The sequence below is a fragment of the Glossina fuscipes genome, unplaced genomic scaffold, assembly GCF_014805625.2.
Source record: "Glossina fuscipes isolate IAEA_lab_2018 unplaced genomic scaffold, Yale_Gfus_2 2, whole genome shotgun sequence".
Taxonomy (NCBI): Eukaryota; Metazoa; Arthropoda; class Insecta; order Diptera; family Glossinidae; genus Glossina; species Glossina fuscipes.
The window spans coordinates 14,866,805-14,882,555 of NW_023998416.1; the positions used below are offsets into that span (position 1 = coordinate 14,866,805).

A 15,751-nucleotide genomic window follows, 5' to 3' on the forward strand; every position below is an offset into this window, starting at 1 on the left:
GACCAAGCCGAAAATGGCAAGCCGCCAGAATAGGTATAAGCAATAGTTATGTTAAATTTGGTAATTTGCTTGCTAAGTAAACTATTATTATTATTATTATTATTAATTTCGCCAGAGAAATAAATTCTAAGACTAAACTCTTAAAAGCACTAGCATCTAAGGCTATCGGCTTTTTATTAAAAACTCTACCGCACTTGAGATTCGAACCCACGACCATTGACTTGCTAGTCGAGATTCAAAGAAATTACAATCCGAGTATACCCGTTATTTATATTAATTTAATCTAATTGATTTTTACCCTCACCCTGGAATAATGGAGATATGTTCCTGCAAAGTTTTTAATGGCCATAAAAGTCCATCGGAGACTTCCCTCTTTCAAAGAAACAACAACAATGGAAAAGCAAAACTTTGGTCCACCAACCATGTGTAACCGGAATTTTTGTGTAAAACCGCATATATGTTAAGGTAAGACTTGACATATATCTGATATTGAATATATTTATGACATATGCTTGTGTACTAGTTTAAGATGATGAAAAAGTCGATCAATGGCAATTATATATAACTTCTTTACATGTTTTAACATCCATGCATTCATTTCGAATAGAAGTGGCTGTAAATCTAAAGTTTGTGGTGTCAGTGAAGATAGAATTCATTCATTGGATTACAGCAAAATTTACAGCTCACTTACAAGCCAAAGGCTAAAAAAGTTCCTTCTTTTAACAGCGCGGATGGACAGCGAGTGTTAGAAGACATATTTTCAATTGATTTTGTCTTGGAAAACGCTTCAACCTTTGCAAAGTTTGCAATATCGATAACCTAATCCTAATCCTGGATCGCCTGACATTAGTAAAACCTGCAATAAGTTTAAAGCAGGAAAATTTGCAACGCGACTGAAATGTTTTCGCAAAAAAGTAGTGCGCATAAAGATTGCGATATTCTTCTTTTCCTTCTTTGCTGAAAGGGCAAGTACCACTTACTTCAACTAGGTTTCTTCTTTTTTTTTTTCTTCTACACATCTTCGATTTACGGACCTTTTAGTGTTTCTAAACGCAAATTTAATCCGTTGCCATTATCAAATCGAAAAACTAGTATCCAAAAGTATTATATTTATTTTCAATAATCCACTTGTGTTTGTTTTATTTTGGATTGTATGGTATTAAAGAAGAACACTACAGTATTTTTACTTCATTTTTATTTGTCTTTATTTATAAAGGATGGAATTAGTTCCAACTCTTTCACATTTGGGTGATAATCGATCAAGATCTATTGTTTACATCATTTTTTTAGCCAAAATACCTTATTAGAGTTAATTATATCCGCTTGTCGCGTACCTCTCTCTCTCTTCTCTCTCATCTCTGATCGCCTATTGTGGGAATATTGAAAGCGAGATGAATTAAGATGGAAATCTGAAATCTCGCACACTTTATTTTATGTAATTCAACGTCTGTGGGCAATCGCAATTTAGATACGTAAAACTTTATTACCATTATGTAGAGATTGCTTTTTTTTACGCAATTCATGAAAAGAATTTTTATACTATTGATGAGACGACAAAACTCGAATTGTAGCGCCTGCAAGCACCTGGCGAAAAAAGTTAATTTTTCTTTCTTTTTTAAAAATTTCATTTAAAAATTGTATAATTTTGTTTACAATGATAGAAACGAAAGAGATTAAAATTGGCAGATTGATTCTCATTTTTGCCAATTATATAAAAGCATAAGAAATTTCTCCAATTGTTTTTTTTCCAATGATGTAGTAATCTGCGCTCCATTATTCGCAGTCGTATTAGATTTGTTATTTTGTTTGTAACGGGCATTCTATTGTTCATTATTTCTACGAAAAGGAATCAAAAACCCAAAAAGAATGCAGCTTCGTACCCTCTTGAAAGTATTTTATAAGTCAATATGAAGAAAGACTAACAAAGTATTTTAAGTAGAACGAGATACTCTGAAAGCCACTCGATTCTCATGGACAGTTTAGGCCAAGCTTAAAAGTCAACGTATAACGATATGAGTAAAGGGAACCTTTCTTATAATCATATATTCATCTAAGCTCTAACAAAATAAAAAAACTACTTTCTCTCATGATAAGGAAGGAGAAAAACTTCGAAGACCTGCAATTACCTGAGGGAAGACGAAGTGGTGTTGTTCTCAAAATTTGCAAAAAAAAGAGTTAAAGGAAAGAAAACTTGTATCTGTTTTTTTCACTAAGTGAATAAGAAGAAAATAAATAATAATCAATGCATAGTAAGAGTCAAAATTTCGTTTGTTTTCCTTTTATATCTGCACGTAGAAAAGTTCATGTTGAAATAGGTCTTTATTTTTGATCTAATTTACTAGAAGATAATTATTATTTATATTCGTCGACAGATATTAGAAATTCGTATAAGCCGAATATTTATTTATTTCTTTTACGTTTTCAAAGAAACAAAAGGACGATCTTATATAAATATATTCTGTTCTTTCTAAAAACTCTAATACTACTCAAAACCAATTGATCCTCCTACTCGTACGAGTACAAATTCAAAGAACAATGGCTACAAATACAAAAAAATAAAAGAAGGATCAGCTTTGTTTCTTCAGCAGCAGGTAGCTGAACTGAAATAATCATGTGAACGAAGGTTATGATGCTGCAGGATACATGATAGAAATTATTGCACAGAAGGAAAATAAATAAAAAAAAAAAAATTTAAAAAAAATGGAAAAAAAAAATGGATGCTTATTCCTTTTTGTTTTTGTGTTTTAACTGACAGACCGAAAATATAATTTCGAACACACCTGGCTGGGTAACAGATTTTCAAAAAAAAAAAAATTCCATGAATGGCAAAATGTATTAATGATGTTTGTGTCTTACACATGACTGCATACGTATATATGTAGGTTGGATGGTTTCTTAGTTATTTCGAACAGTTGAGGTCCTATAGAGCCAATCGTTTAAGCCTTTTTGGCAAAAACTGATCATATTTATTTTCAAAATAAAAATAAAAGAAAGTACATTTAAATTTTAATTGAAAAAATTTTCATAATTTTTAAATTCTTTCATTTCTTACAAAAATATTAAAAGAATTTTTTTTTTTTTTTTTTTTAACACATTTTCTAAGCGCGAACGGTTTTCAAACATACTTATTGTTCGAATACTTAAAGAACTGTTGAATAAGTCTTTGAACATTTGCGAGAGTCATATTATCGCAGCATAAGAATGTCTCTCTGTATATGGCACGCGATCTTTTCGATTTATTCAAAAGTAACAAAGGCTTAGCGATGTTGAAAAACAATCATTGTATAATAAACGAAAAAAAAAAAAAAAAAAGAAAAGAAAATTAAAACAACAGACTTGTCTCAATTCTTTAAGAAATGTTTATTTATTTATTTATCTTTTTTTTTTTTTTTTGTTGCATTTCAATGTTTCTGTTATGTCTCAAGACAAAGTTGCTGGAAGGCACACTATAAATTAGATTTATTGATTAGTTAGTAGCTTTTATACATTTTCTTCATTTCACATTTTTCATATTTTTTCATAGACTTACGATGTACGAACATTGTACCAACTTTTTATATATGACTTCATATTACTAAGGTCATCTGGGTTAGAGTTTATTATTAGAGATCACCTTTTCATATAAGTCATAGAGATAAAATTTTATGCATGTAAACATAACTTAAAGAACATGCTTAGCTTTTGCACGTATGATGCCTAAGGATAAACGAAAAATTCAGGAAGTCACTATTATCAACATCAACAGAAAGAAACTCCTCTCATCGTCAACAGTAACATCATGTATAACTGCAAGCAAACAAATCATTGTTAAAAGGTTTGCCACTAATGGACAAACGGACATACAAACAGACAGATAGAAAAACAGAACATATACATATACAACAACTAATCTTTTTTCTCATTTAGAAAATCATCAAACATTCAAGTATTCCATAGCATTCCGTAGCATGCATAGTAACATAATAATAAAGGAAGGAGTAAAATACGATATTGTAACCACATACACCTAATGCATGTTTCAATGCTTATGCATATCTAATATACATATACATATGCATATATAAAAAATTTACCGAAATTTCACTTCACATATGCCTTTAGGTTATGCATGAAAAGAATCAAGATTTACATAGAGAGTATGATGGCATGTATTTAAATGTACATATAAAGTATTTACCAAATAAGAACTAGTCGGGTATAAGAGTACATTTATATACGTGTAGCCAATTTAAAAAAAAATAAAAAAAAATAAAAAAATGCTTTTTTAATTTATCCACTTGTGCTCACATAACGCAATATATATATATATATATATATATATATTTATATGGAAACTTACATCGGCACGGACAAACTAAGAAATGTTTGTATATGAAGTTGAGTATTTAGGCATGTGATGACATTAGTGTACAGTCAAAGATCACAGAAAATATCTGTACAACTCTTACTATTGCATACTCATAAAAGTTTCTATGCAAATATACACTTATGACCGACCATATGTGAATATGCGAATATGTAAAGTTCTTGCAATGCTTCAGGTTTTTAATGTTGATATTGCGGATTCAACATCTCTTACGTTCCGTCCGTACAGAATGAAGGATTACCATAAAAGAAAAACTAGAAATGAAAGAAATTTAAATTTTAATTTTTAAGTGTTTTGCCTGCAGTAGTTCATATAAATTGTGTGCTTAGACACACACATATGTATATGTATACACATATACATATACATATAAATATATATACATAAATACATGACTTTCTTAAATACATTGGATTTTTGCAAAAGTTCTTGCACAATTTTTATTTATTAGCAAAAGGACGCACTTTCGACTGCGTACTGATATTTCTTTATATAGTAACAACTCAGATTTATCGTAGGTCTTATAGGTCAATTAAATTTAAAAAAAACCATATCGAATTTAATTTATGACGTATCATTCTTCAGAATGGACGAAAATGTCCTTCGTTTCACAATATTAAGTTAATCAACGAGCGAGTTTTGAAAGAGCAACAAAACGTAATCGAGAATTGTGTTCCATTTCTTCCTTGGCTGTGCTCTCATCGTTACATTAATCGCTCCCGTTCTTAATACTCGCATTAATCCATTTAAAAGTGCTGATTTCAATCTAAACGATAAACTTTGCTTCAACGTGGGGTAGTGACTTTAGCCATGATTTAGTGAATAATAACTCACGGATTACTATTAAAGAGATTACCGCAAAACGAAATGTTGATGTTCAACGGAATTTCTGCATTTGAAATAACGTATGCAATGCGACTCATGTCTCCAGACAGGCGAATAAACTGGATAGTGTCTCAATAGCCATTTCCCATAGTCCACGACGCTTCAAATCACAATTGAAAATAAAAAGCTGCCTTACATAGTAAGCTAATAGGCTCCAAGTGACTTAAATGGTTACATGTTTATGAGGGATTGAAGAACAACAAATTTTTACGTGCTTCTACCATGTAACCAAGAAAGAACTGTGGAAAAGTTAATCTTAATATATTAACAACATCGCTAAACATGCAATGCAAATAGTAAAGAAAAAAGTCCGGAGATCCCTTGTGGACCGTTTGGCTGTTTTTCCTCTATCTTGATCTACTACTAGTGGTTTCATTTCTATTTTGATTCTGAACCTTGGTATTATCTAAAAATCATGTCAATACTCATTTTAAATCTGTATGTCACCCTGCGTACTTATTGAGTAATATATTAAATACATATGTACTTGTATATACACATATTTATATACTTTTTCCATATATTTGCATGTATACAGACTAAGGGTTTAGTGGGTAGTAAAATCTTTACTTGCTCGCATCTGTTAGTTTGTGCAACTTTTATTTAGTTTCCTTTTAGGCAGTTGGTTAATCTTTTAAAATTGTGGCCTCCGCAAATAGATGATTTAGTCTTCCTGGTTGCTGTAATGGTCTTGGGTGAGGGTGGGCCGCAACAGCCATGCAAATTAAAATTGCAGCCGGCATCAGTATTCAACCGAATATCCTTTTAGTATCAACAAATTTTTCATCAACACCAACACCGTCATCGTCAACCTTATGGTTTTTGCTGGGCTCGCTCAACAGTCGGCGGCGAGGAAACGGGATAATATGTGTTCGGCTTGGAATAATTTACCACTTGCACAACTTAACCGCTTTTTTCCGTTATGATTTTAATTATTTTTCGCAAACATTTCGGTCTTTGACTTTACAATAAGTCTGAAAGAGAAGAAAACCTTAGAAATTAAACCAAAAACAAAAAAAAAAAAAAATTTGTATTTAAATAAAAAAATAATTCCCGGGTTTTTGATTTAAGAATGTAACGCAGGCACACACAAACAAACACACATATGTATATATATATGGAAGGAAAGGATTGAAGAAGGCGTCCTCTCTATTTGTCATAAATTCGTTTCTTATTACATTCACATAAACAGCTCTCTACTTACATTTATTTAACCGTTACACCCACAATGGTTTCAATTTTTCAAATTTCTAAATAAAAGCAAAACAACAACTATTGCTGTACTTGCGAACATGATTTTATTTCTGTATTCCTTTAAGGTATTTTTTTTTCTTTTTTTTTTTTTTTTTTTTAAATCTGGCAGGTTTCTCACGATTCTCTTTTTTTTTTTTTTTTTTTTTTCTTTTTTTTTTTTTTTTTTTTTTGAAGGTTTTCCTCTTACTCTAACCCTCCTGTAATTATAGGCTACAACTGAAGCATACTCAAGCAGTACTATGCGCAGAAGAAAACATTGCGTATCGTGCTACTCTATCGCAGACGAGATCCCTTCGTAATAAGAGCAAACTACAATTATAGCAACAACTAACACAAGCTCTGCTCTACAATTGCAATTACAATAATAATCATAATAATAATAATAATAATAATAATAATAATAAAAATAAACGAAAACGACCCTTATGATTAAAGACATAATAGCAAATAAAAAGAAGAAAGAAGCAAAGAAGAAAGGAAAGGCGAAAATAAAAAAAAATCTTCATATCGCAGAAAAGTAATCAAAAGCAGTAACAAGCAAGCGTTAACTCTCAGATCTCCAGGTTGTTTGTTGATTGAAATTACTTGTAAAAATCTCAGTTTCCCTTCTAAACCGTATACGTGAGGGTTTCAAACTCAACGAAACACCGAAACACCGACTGTCTAGTTGGTTGGATGACTGGTTCGCTGTGTTCTGGTATGCCAACAAGCCGGAAAACTCTTCTCAAATTTCTTAACTAAAGCAAAAATGTTTTTTTAGATCATATTAAAGCACAGGCACATACACATACATATATGTATACACAAAAGATTTACTCTCCACTATATCGCCGTCAGTTCGGTAGCAGTTCTCACATGAACGCAAGAGGGTTCTCTATGACTGCAATATTCTTTCTTTCCATTGCCGTTTGCTCGGCACGATTCGTATATCATTAATTGCTGGTTCAATCTGTTGTAGCCTGTACATTACCATCACAAATTTTAATGATTATCTCTCCGTTCTTGCGGCCATTATTATATTTCATCATATTTCTTGCTCTGATATTTTGGATTTAAACAAATCTCAATTTCATTCCATTTCATGCTTCACAACTGTGCCGCTTGCAATTAGCTTACGCTTAAAGCAATTTGCTTCCATCCTCATCTAACGGAGAACTTGTACAATAATTATTAGATTTTTGTTTTGTTAAAATATATTTTTTTCTTTCATAAATTTTTTCATCAATTTTTAGAGTAAATTAAGAGAAAAATCGTATTAGATTACTCTGATTATATCACCTCAGGCATTTTTATAAATATTTTACCGCTTACCTTTATCTGTACGGGTACGGTATATAAATATATATGTGTATATATAGAATATATTTATATATATATATATATATATATTGTCTCCATCATCTTACTCAACCAATGACATTAGCAATGATACAACATTCACATAAAATTTTTAAAAGCAAATGTCCGTCAAGTTAAGACTATTATAATATGGCGTCTATCGTCTCAAGTTAAGAAAAAAGAGGAAGAAAATAAATCGTGGATACTTAACAACGACGCGATGAATGAAAGACAAAGACAATATATGTATAAGTTTGCAACATATTTATTTTAGTATGTATGCATGCATAAAAACACATTACCAGCACTACCGCGGCAGCAGCAGATAGCATTAAGTGTATGCTCAGCAAGAGCGCACTGAGAAGAAGAAACTCGCATAACAATAACAACAATAACAAATAGTAAAGGCGCGACTTGGAAATGGAGGCAAGATTGGCAGAAATGTTGCAAACTCTGTTGTGCGCGTCATAGGTAGGTAGGTTTGGTAGCTACATAAGTACATATGTAGGAGGGGGGGGAGAGACGATAGAGTAAATTACACTATACACGCATATCGGCCGAAGACGCGGAGTAAGAGGGACGGTCGCGGATGATAGTGACTAAACAAGCAGAAAAGACAAGAGCGTCTTGAATAAATGGCGTTATTGTTATTGTTGTTGTCTCTTAAACACACGTATGTGTATATATAGGAAAATTAATACAAGCATTATCAAGCGAACCCGAATACATTAAGCCCGTGCATGGTGAGTAAAAAAAAAAAAAAAAATCCTATTAATTTTTTTGCCTTTTTTTTTTTCTACGAACTTGAACACTCCTTTATTTCATCTGATGTTGATCGTTGAATGGCTGGCTGGATGCCAGCCAGACTTTGTCATGACCAATTGATTATGAGAGAGCAATAGTATCTAAACCATATTTTTCCAGTTACCATAAATGTGAAACCTTATGTTTTTCTATGGTTGCTTGTTGTTAGCATGTTGTTGTTGCCGTTATTGTTGTTGATATTAAATTTCAAGTTTTCCACTTTTCACTCTGCTGCTGTTGCTGTTGCTGTGCTTACTCTCCGCTTGGGCCCGTTTTGCTGGCTTGAAGACCAGATGAAATATATCTATATATATATCATATATATATATATATATATATATTTTTATTTTTTTTTTTTTTTTTTGTTGGATGTCTGCTTTGATGCAGTGACCATGTCATTTTCATTTCACGTTCATCGTTCGTTATTTACAAGTTCGGTACGTACTTGATGTAAAAACAACACAGCCTTCATTATCACATGACAAGGCAAACAAGAACTTCGTATACACATAAATAGAGTGAATGATGAAATCAAGGATTGTTGCACGATTTAGTGAAGAGATTACAGAAAAATGTGTTAAGAAGAGCTTACATAGCATGCCAAGTGCATGTAAGAATTTTTTTTCATAAATACATGAATGTTTATACCCATATGCACAAGAAATGTAAAATTTACTTAACACATGTGTTTCAGTTAAACTCTACTTCCGACGAAGGCCATATCTCCTCTCTTAAGTACTTGGACGCCATTACTAAGAGGTTGAAGTAATTGTCTTTGTTTTTATTTTTTTTTTCTTAATCTCATAGACATTATTTTCTTTGAGAATTTAGTTTTGTTATATGTAATGGTTGCTTCCTTTTGCTACTAGCTTCATATGCAAGCCAAGTTCTCTTTCTGATCAAAATGGGATACCACTGCTTAATGAAAACACGAAAACTCCTCTGCACATTTTTACACTGTACCTTTGTGTACGTACAACATTCATTATATAAGCTTACTTGTTGTCTTCGGCTACGTAAAGAAAATGGAAAACGAAAAAAAATGTTACAGAAATATTCCTTAAGGATCGTTTCATATAAGTGCAGCAAATATAGCAAGGCTACCAATGACAACAACAAAAACAATTGCAAATTTAACAGTTGGCTTTTTTGTTTAAGAAGCTCGTTTAATACGATTACTTTGCTTTAATTATTCCATTTATTTATTTTTCCAAAAAAAAAAAATTACATTTCAATTTATGTATGTGTTTAACAAACAAACGATTACGTAGCGCTTTGTTGTTTTTAGTATTGCCACGAGGGAGCGTAAAATAAGAAAAGAAATTTTCGGTCCTGGAGAGAAAAACCTAAAACTATACTCAGTGTTAATATTGATTGCACTTCCGAGGTGCATTCTTTCTGATACACTTTTTATATAAGCTTTACTACCAAGCTATACAAAAACGGTACAAACAAATAAGAAGCGTGCAAAGGATTTTAGAAGAGCTTACGTATCAGACGTAGCCGCAGAACCGTATTGTAAACCTTTTGTATCCAACGACTTAATTGACCAGTGTAAAAAGCGCAATTCTTCTATGCTTAGAGAAATTCATTTTTTTCATATAACCTATCACTTAGGAGATGGTGCCTTCTACGCGTAAAACACGGTCACAGACGGCCAGAATGCAATGAGAAGGAAAAAAAAAGAGATGAAGTGATGGCCGCTTAGTGAATATCTATCCAAGTGGTAGGTCCTAGACCCTTACTGACTGAGAACCACAGGGACAGACATGAAAAAAGCACAAACATATATTTAAGCATTAAAAACTAAAATAATTTTTGGAAATATTGAAATATAGCGATTTGCTAGCATGTTTAGCCTGAGAGCCTGTATAGTAAGCAGTGTAGTTGGTTCAAATTTGAATCTAAAAAGAAAAATTTATTAATCTCGATGTCTGCAGCCACTTAATGAGTGCCGGGGATTTTCAAAATGTTCCAAGATATTTGTGCGATGGGTGAGTATTGGTTCCTTCTTTTTGACCAAGAAAAGGGCAATCCCTTCTTAAGAAGTAATGTATGAATTAACTTGTTGACAATGTTCTACGTGTTTCACTACAGAATGTTTTTTCAAAAATTTTATAAAAAACCCAAAAGAAAAGATTGAAAATTTGTTGGAGTTTTGAAAACTCATCTTACGAAAAAAACGCGTACATAGTTTCAAAAATTCGTATATTGCTATACAATCATGTTCGAGGAATAACATCCTTCGACTATGTAAAACGTCTTGTAATCGTCATATTATGACTTTTGAATATTTCAGAAGTCATTTGAGCCGCTACCGAAAAGAATTGATTTCTGGACAGACGTACAGAGGTTGGCCCATAACCGTTATTGCGGTAAAAAACGAAGTAAGGAAATTAAATTTGCTTATGACGAATTTTTTATACCCGCCGTGGTTAGTTAATACATATGCGATGTATAAAGAAGTTTCAGAGACTTTATTAAGTATGTACATATATAATCTTGAGAGATTAGCTTCAGTAATGCCCTTCTATCGGTGTGTCCTTCTTCACACCTGTGTCGTCTCTAGGTATTAAAAATGGACCAATTTGGTCAATGGGCAGACTTACATGGTAAAATAAACTAGGTACATCTCCGGTGTGTCGCTTTTTAGCTCTAACTTCCGCCTAAACTGCAAAAAAATCATTAACGCCAACGCCATATTACAGAATATCGAAATCTAGTTTTCGGCTTTGTTTAGGATAAAAGAAAGATGAAAGCCGAATACAATTTTCTTAATTGTTGCTTTTCTTTTTAAATTCAAATTTACGTACCGGAGAGCTTCTTAAGCTGTTGTTTACATTATTGCCATTTCGCAACATTTTTTTATTATTATTATTATCATTATTATTACTATTATTATTATTATTAATTCAACTCTACCGCACTTGAGATTTGAACCCACGACCACTGAGTTGCTAGTCGAGAGTCTTGCCTACTCGGCCACTAAGGCGGATCTAACATTTTTTTTAAAAAATAGTTGCGTGTATGGGTGTGTGTTTCCTTCTCATTTTTTAGTGCTTAAACATATTCTTTCATATCCATATTCTTAGTAATTTCCTCATATATGATTAATCTACGCAGGAAAGAGTAGAAACTACGCGAAGTAGACGCAACTATTAACATTTGTTCACAAAGACGCCTTATAGTGTAAACATTTTTAAAACCGGACAAGGTTTTATACGCCATTTTGAGTTTTACTTTTCTCTTTTTTCAATGCGTTTTCTATGTTTATTCGCAAACCACTTTATATCTATAAACTGTTCCCGCATCCGTAAAGAAGTGATGTGTGATGAGTACACTCACTTTCACAAGCGGTCGCAATAGCATTCAGTCTTAAGCCATACTAAACTACATTTGGAAAAGTAAAACTCATTTAGAAGATTTACCGGGGATAACCTTATTTTCATCAAAAAAATCGATTAAAAGCAATTTTGTAGTAAGAAAATTCGCCAATCAGTTTTACAGAATATAAACAAAAAAAAAAAACGCAATGAAGAAATGCTTGAAATCTTGAGAAAAGTTTTAGTCGTTTTCAATTGAAATTACTTTTTACCTTCAAACAGCGAGGTTTTGAAAAATCCTAATAACATTTAATTTAAACTTAAATTGCTTCTGCTTCTGCTATACGTTTCATCTCGCACTTACTCGCACTGATTTTCTATCGACATTTGAGTATTAACTTTTTAAAGGTTTCAACAGAAATAAAGTGCATTTAATTAATATTGCTCTGGAATGTGTAACAATTAACAAACCTTGTGTATTTGCAAAAAAAAAAAAAAAAAAATAAAAATAAAATTTAATACAAACTGAATTAAAGATGATTTGATGGATTTCTAAATATTTGTTATTATAATTTTTGTATGAAAGCAAATTAGTGCTAGAGCAAATTTAACAAATGCAAAGCAATATGAAAACTTTTTGACTTAATTTGTCAAATATTTGCATTAGGTTTTCTTCATGGGTTTGCTTATGTCTTATGTCTTACTTTCTTTCTTTTTTCCGTACTTTGTCCATAGAGTAATGCATAACTTAACTTCAAAACCAATGTCAGCCGTTATAAGACTTTAATCTTTCAAATGCAAAGAGGGGGGAGTGAAACACGGGGTCCGGCATGATACCGAGTAGACAGTGCATAGAAAGTTTCTTCCTGACACAGCGTAACTAAGATTAAAAGATGAAAAAAAAAAAAAAAAAAAAAAAATATTAGAATACTTTGACGCAACCATTCGTGGCATATGTAACTCTCGGACATCGCCTGTCTTCACACAATTCACTTATTTTTGTTCTTGTTGTTTTAGTTCTAGTTGTTTGTGTAGGACAGTAAGTTGTCGTGTTACTGGACATGGTAAAGCATGTGCAGGCCAACATTTTATCTTTTTTTTTTTTTTTTTTTTTTTTTTGATTCTTCATCAACTTTTCTAGTTTTATTAACTCTTCAATGGCAAAGCGGGACAAGAGTTATGAAGTTGTAGTGTAGAGATGATTTCAAAACGTTGCATAATTGTTCTAGATGTTAGTTTGACTTACGGTTGGTTATATTTTCTTATTTTTGCCTACTATGTGCATGTGTTGAAGTAATGAGAGGACAAAGTTTTTGCATTTAACATGAAATTCTGATTTAAGATCAGTCAACTGTTTGCTGCGTCCATTCACTCATTCACGCCTGGCTTTTAAAGTTCATTTGCAAAGTTTGCCAAAAACTTTCAAGTTGTCAAATGTTCGCACTTCAAATAAAATTCTAGGCATTGAAGGATTTTAGGAAGTTTTTAAACGAATATACGAATGTTTGTAAAAAATATTAAAAAAAAAAAAAAAAAATAGGGGAAAATTAATATTTCAATTTTTCGAGAACCAGCCGCACACAGAAAATGTGAGTAAAATCATTCAATCGTATTGTTTGTAAGGCTTGAAACTAAGCTTACCGCAATGACATGTTGCGTGCTCCTTTCAGCAGAAACTTACTTACTTTGTTTGAAGTTTTCATATTACGGTAGAAATGAAACTCACTTTTTGTATAAGAAGAAGAAGACTAACTGAAATTATTCGCTTCTTATACACATCATATTCCAACAGAAACCGTTTTCAATAAATCTAGACTAAGTCCTCCAATGTCGTCTTTCCTATAAACCCTAACCGGACCGGGCACGATGTACCTTTGCATCTGATTTGAACTTTGAACTCAAACTTTTTGATTATTCCATGTCATGCTTTCATATATGACCTGCTTATGATATATATATATATATAGCTTGCCTGGCTAGATCAATGAATTTAAACTACGACCAAAAGCAATAAAATTTTAATTATTTCCACAATTCTTACGAATGATTAACAATCACATCATGGCATGATTCATAATGAAAGCACTTGGTATGATTAAGTTTAAAATTGAAAACGTGAGACTTAAAATTGCAACTGACCTTTTTTCGTGATCGGTTTTAGTGTCCATCTGGGAAAAGCAAAAATTATGTCTCGAGAAAATAAATTCTTCGAGACCATTGCTAAATTTGCTGCCGGGAGAGGAGGGCTGGCTTTGCGTAACATCGTTTTGCGAAGATTTTAATCCTAAATCATTGGTTAGTTATGCAAGCTTTAAGTTTTTACATTTATTACTTACTTAACTTAATTTAATCTAATTTGTTTCTTTCTTGTGGGTGATAATTTTCAATTGCTGGTAATTCCGTTTAATTTTCACCCAATTGAATTGATGAAACTCTCATTACATTTACTGCCAACAAAATAAAGCTGATGATGATGCATTTTCTTTCACTAGCATGTGATGTGATATCGTTGAGGTTTTTGAATGGCAGACGACATACACTGATACAATTCAATATTTGAAGTCTCAGTCGCCTATCGTATCATTGTAGTGGTGTTATGCTCCTACATTCCGCCCGATCCATTCATACATTTAATTGGATGACATTTCATTACATTTGCGGTTTTGTTCGTTCTTTGGACAAAAGATGCCGAATCCATATATCTCTTATAGTAGCTGTGCCCAGTATATACTGTAGTGGTAAATTTAAATTGCTGAAGCTAGCTTATGCTAGAATGGATGGATGTACGTGTTCATGTACGAATAGCGAATTTCTTTCTCTTTTGTTTTTTTTTCCTTTTTTGCTTTTTTTTTTTTTTGTTTTATGTTCGTTTTTGCCCTCATCCCACTTTAAGTGATACATTTACGTTGTTGTCAGTGTTAGTATTGTTGTTGTTCTTAAACTGTTGTAATCCCGTTTTCTTGCTTATTGTCCGTAAGCCATTGTCAATTGTGGCGACAATTTCAATAAAGAAACGTAAATACTCTTAAAATGTGTTCATTTCATTTTCTTTTTCCTTGTCGCTCGATGATTTCTACTTGAAGATCCATATGTATCTACTAGCAAACAACAAACAGTATATGCATGTATGTGCGCAATAATTCTTATTCTTTTGTAGCTTTTGTTTGCTTCTCAAAGATGCGAACTACAGTGGCTGTTGCTATTATTATATATACGAGCTATTACAGCTTCGATATATGAGGCAATCATTGCGGTCAGCACTTTTTTTTTTTTTTTATCCCCCAATAGAAAGCTCTATTAACTTTCTTATTTTGTTTATAACGCTAACGAACAGGGGCAACAGGGTGCCCATGAGCTTTTCTTGCAAAATGTTCCAGACTCAAGAAGACAATAATTAATTATGATGCGCTTTAATATGAACAAGTCCGCAGATGACTTGGAATAATGTTTGTTCTTTCCACTTTATAATGAAGTGACTACAAACTTTTAGAAGGTGCACTTTTTTGAATGCAGGGAAGACCTATATTTGCTTTTTGACACTGGAACTACATTTTCAGCTTCAAAAGCATGGTTATAAACCATGTAATCTTCCCAAACTTTTGGATAGTTTTTATTTGTATAAAAACACTTTTAGATTTCCATAATCTTTCTTTTGCTATCTAATTTAGTATTCGAGTATATCTATGTCTGCCAAAGTGAATCAATTTGATTTTGTTTTTTTCGGATGGCCGAGTTACAAAAATGCAAGCACAAAGCTGCTATTTGATACTTCTATCCATAT

The 15,751-nt window shown here is 32.1% G+C and overlaps 1 long non-coding RNA gene across 1 annotated transcript; it reads right to left on the reverse strand.

Annotated features, from left to right (window-relative positions):
* Positions 1 to 4,753: 4,753 nt before the first annotated feature.
* LOC119633200 lies at positions 4,754 to 14,675 on the reverse strand. Its single transcript, XR_005246860.1, has 3 exons — positions 14,307 to 14,675; positions 14,110 to 14,254; positions 4,754 to 6,225 (listed from the first exon to the last, which is right to left on the reverse strand). It is a non-coding gene; the product is annotated as an uncharacterized LOC119633200 (long non-coding RNA).
* Positions 14,676 to 15,751: the final 1,076 nt, after the last annotated feature.